A 4998-nucleotide genomic window follows, 5' to 3' on the forward strand; every position below is an offset into this window, starting at 1 on the left:
GACCCTGAATAACCAAAGCAATCTTTAGCAAAAAGAACAAAGCTGGAGACATCACACTACCTGACTTCAAAATATACTACAAAGCTACAGTAACCAAAATATCATGGACTGGCATAAAAACAAACTCATAGACCAATGAAATAGAATACAGAACCAGAAACAAATTCACACATTTACATCCAATTAATTTTTACAAACGTCCCAAGAACACACATTGGGGAAGGGACAGTCTCTTCAATAAAATCACATGCAGAATGATGAAACTAAACCCCCATCTCACACCACATAAAAAATCAACTCAAATGTATTAAAGACTTAAATGTAAGATCTAGAACTATAAAACAACTAGAAGGAAACAGGGGAAATGCTTGATAACATTGGTGTGGACAAGGATTTTTTGGATAAGACCTCAAAAGCACGGGCAACAAAATCAAAAATAGACAAATAGGATTACATCAAACTAAAAGGCTTCTGCACACAAGAGAAACAATCACCAGAGTGAAGAGAAAACCTACAGAATGGGAAAAAGTATTTGCAAATGATCCATCCAGCAAGGGATTAATATTCAGAATATATAAGGAACTCGAACAACTCAATAGCAAAGAAAACAAAATCCATTGAAAAATGAGGAGACGTTCTTCACGTAGAGTTACCGCAGTTTCCTGCTTCAACAGTGCTTGGAGGAACTGGGACTCGTCCCTCACCCTGGCCTGTGGCTCACAGCCAGCCTTCCACCACCTCCTCACAGTGCCATGGGACTGCCCCAATGCCCCCACGGGCTCCAGCGCTGCGCAGCCTCTGTGGCCGCAGCCTCTCCTTAGCACAGCCATGAGGATCGGCATTCTCACAGGTGCCAGAACTACCACCAGGACTCAGAGGCTGCCATCAACTGCCAGATCAACCTGGAAGTCTACACCTCCTAAGTCTACTTGTCCATGTCTTACTACTTTGACCGCGATGATGTGGCTTAGAATAACTTTGCCAAATACTTTCTTCACCAATCTCATGAGGAGAGGGCACATGCCAAGGAACTGATGAAGCTGCAGAACCAACGAGGTGACCAATCTTCCTTCAAGATATCAAGAAACCAGACTGTGATGACTGGGAGAGCTGGCTGAATGAAATGGAGTGTGCATGACATTTGGAGAAAAACATGAATTAGTCACTACTGGAAGTGCACAAACTGGCCACTGACAAAAACGACCTCCACTTGTGTGACTTAATGGAGACAAATGTGTCCTGGATGGATTTTCACCTGAAGGAGCAGGTAATCCATCAAAGAATTGGGTGACCACAGTGACCAACTTGCACAAGACGGGAGCACCCAAATCTGGCTTGGCAGAATATGTATTTGACAAGCACACCTCGGGAGACAGTGACAATGAGAGCTAAGCCTTAGGTTTATTTCCCCATAGCCATGGGGTAACCTCCCTGGTCACCAAGGCAGTGCATGCCTGCTGGGGTTTCCTTTACCTTTTTTGTAAGTTGTACCAAAACATCCACTTAAGTTCTTTGATCTGTTTCATTCCTTCAAATAAAAAAAATTTGGTACCATCCCCCCAAAAGAAAAAACGGGCAAAAGATTTGAATAGACAGTTCTCAAAAGAAACCATACTAATGGCAAAGAAGTACATATAAAAAAATCCTCAACATCACCAATTATTTGGGGAATGCAAATCAAAACCGCCATGAGATATCATCTCATCCCAGTTAGAATGACTACTATCAAAAAGGCAAAAAATAACAAATACTGGTGAGGATGCAGAGAAAAGGGAACGTATATACTGTTGGTAGGAATGTAAATTAATTCAGCCATTATGGACAACAGTGTGAGGTTTCTCAAAAAATTACAAATAGAACTACTATATGATTCAGACACCCCAACTAGTGGGTACATATCTAAAGGAAATGAAATCAGTATGTCAAAGAGACATCTGTATACTCCTATGTTAGTTGAAGCACTATTTATATCAGCCAAGATATGGAATCAACCTTAAGTGCCTATCAACAGATGAATAGATAAAGAAAATATAAAATATTTACACAGTTAAATACAATTCAGCCATAATAAAGCATGAAATCCTGTCATTTCTGGCAACATGGATGAGCCTAGAGAACATTATTTTAAGTGAAAGAAGCCAGTCACAGAAAGACAAATATGGCACAATCTTACTCATATCTGAAATCTACAAACATTGATCCAATAGGAGTAGAGAGTAGAATTGTGGCTACCAGAGAATGGGAAGGGTAGGCGAAGAGTGAAGATGTTGGGAAATGGGTACGGAGTTACAGTTAGATAGGAGAAATAAGTTCTAATTTCCATTTCACAGTAGGGTGACTATAGTTAACAATAATCTACTGTATATTTCAAAATAGCTTGAAGGGAGGATTTTAAATGTTCTCACCATAAAAAATTATTAATGTTTGAGGTGATTGATATGCTAATTGTCCTAATATCATATATTATATACACATATTGAAACATTATACTAAATCCCATAAATATGTACAGTTTTTATGTGTCAATTAAGAGTAAAACAAAAAAGAAAGAATATAGGCTTAAAAAGAAATTAGCTCATATTTATGATAAAAAACATACCAGTATTTCTATTTAATATAAATAACTATTTTTTCCTTTGAAATTTGAAGACTTTAATGCTTTGCAACATTATTTTTCCCTAGTGGACTATTTTTCTTTTGCTGCAGTTTTTCACTAGGTGAGCTAAGACAATCGAGAATAAAAGAAATGTATTAAAGTTGGCAGCTGGTTGACTCAGTTTTACCTCATAGCTTTGCTTTTCTCTTCCTTGATATGTCAGACAGGGTTTGAGATGAAACTTTGTAAGAGAAATTCTGACAGAACATTAACTGAAAGTGTACGTGAATTAAAGTTGGCTTATTTATGGGGATAAATTAGTTTGAAAATGCATTCAAAACTATTGTCTTCTCAGACTGATGAATAACTTTTTCCTTCTACTCCACCATGATGGATACAGAGTGTCTATTATGTGTGAAAATTGATTCTAATCACCTACGATCATGTTATGTATGTGAAAATTATTAACATAGTGTCTGACATGTAGTAAATATTCTTTATTTTATTGTTCTCATATAAGCAATTTCTGAAGCAGCCTCTATAGTGATCTAGTTTCTCGCCAGTAAATCCAACAAAAAAGCATCTTGTTTGATTAGTAGACATTCTTATTACTAGAATTTTTTTTTCTTTTTGAAGTCAAAATCTCACTGTAATTTCCAACAAGTAATTCTAGTTCTCTTCTGTTAAGGAACTCAAATATTTGAAAGAATATATTCTTCTAGTTTTCTCTTTTCCTAAGCTGAACAGCAATAGTTTATTTAAACAACTCTCATATAACATTTCAGTTCTCATACCGTCTTTTAAGTTATAGTAATAAAATATTAAGTTGGAACTAGGTGACACATATATGCCACATTTGCCACTTCCTTCTTATTTTATAACACATTTTCTGCTGTGGAAAAATATGACTTTAGAATCTCTCTTAATACAGCATTTCAATAAGCCAATAGTGCAAAGGATTGGAAACTTATTTACTGTATTTGATAGTTTAAATATCTAATTTTAAGTTACTATAGTAAGGCTCAAGGAATCTTAGTAAATTACCTAAGCTGGTGAAGCTAGTTATGATAGCCTGATATCAACTTCTACTTCTACTTTATTGTCAACTTCTTTCCTGAGTAAACTCCAGTACTTACCTACCTTGTTAAAACCAGTGCCATATTTGGTGTTTTTCAGCATGGTTTGCAATCTATAAAAAACCTGAAGGAACTTAAAAGTTTGTAAAGAAGGAAACTACTGAATACATCATGGTCTTCATTTTACTTTTGAAAATAATTAGATTTATATGAATAGACCTAAAAAGATATAATGACAGATGAAAAGATAGATCCAAAATGATATAGCCCTGGTATGGCAACTCATGCCTGTTACCCCAGCACTTTGTGAGGTCAAAGTGGGAGGACTGCTTGATATGTGTGTGTGTACTGTATGTACATATACTAGTGTATGTGTGTATATACATGTAGATATCTGTGATGTTAACTTATGTTTATCCACATTAATATTGTTATATATAACAAAATTAACATGTATGAATTTTATAATACATAAAATTTTTCTATATATAGCAAAATTAATGTGTATAAACCTTTTGCTGGGTGACTATGAAAGGAAGATTTTGTTAGCATGATTGATTTTGTTTTAAAATAACAGAAACAAAAGGAAAAAATAAGAATAAAGGAGAAGGAAATATATTGCCTTGTGGAACTAAATAATGAATGAAGTGCTATATTGAGGCATGGATAAATAAGCGATATCACCTAGTCTTTGTTTTTCAATTTTCTAGCTTTGCTTCTTCATGATATTTTCATTCTGTGAGGAGCTGCTCTCACTGACCAGAAAATAATGCCACAAACAACTCCAGCAACATCCTTACTATGGCCCATGATCCCACTGGAAGCGAAACATTGTTTCCTGTCGCTCAGGTACAAATATCTTAAGGACGGTTGTTTCTGGAGCCACTAAGATGATCTTCTTGCAGATTGACAGGCATCTAGATATTTTCCCACCATTCCAATTCTTTCTTCACCTGAGAAGAGAGAGAATTCATTATTTGTTCTATTGCTTTTGATATATGGTCATTGAAGGCTCTAGCCATTCTGCTAAAGAAGATAACTTTTATGTACTTAATAAATGGAAGAAAACATCTCCCTCTGTCTCTTTCTATATGTATACACACGTGTATAAACACTAAAATTAAAAAACAGTATATTTTAGTGTATATAATGATGTATACTTCCTATATTTTGGTGTTATTCCAGGGAATAGGAAAGAGAAAACAACAGCAAGTTGGCTTTCAGTGCCTTGAATGTGAAAAGAATAGCAATTGGATTTCACAACCACTAATTGTCTGGTTTGTATAAGAAGGATCCTTTTTGCAGTTATCTGTCAGAGCTTGGCTA

The 4998-nt window shown here is 35.4% G+C and overlaps 1 pseudogene; it reads left to right on the forward strand.

Moving 5' to 3' along the window:
* The first annotated feature begins 624 nt into the window (after positions 1 to 624).
* LOC100436749 (ferritin heavy chain-like) lies at positions 625 to 1392 on the forward strand (annotated as a pseudogene).
* The last annotated feature ends 3606 nt before the right edge of the window (positions 1393 to 4998 follow it).

The sequence above is a fragment of the Pongo abelii genome, chromosome 3 (genome assembly GCF_028885655.2).
Source record: "Pongo abelii isolate AG06213 chromosome 3, NHGRI_mPonAbe1-v2.0_pri, whole genome shotgun sequence".
NCBI classification, from domain to species: domain Eukaryota; kingdom Metazoa; phylum Chordata; class Mammalia; order Primates; family Hominidae; genus Pongo; species Pongo abelii.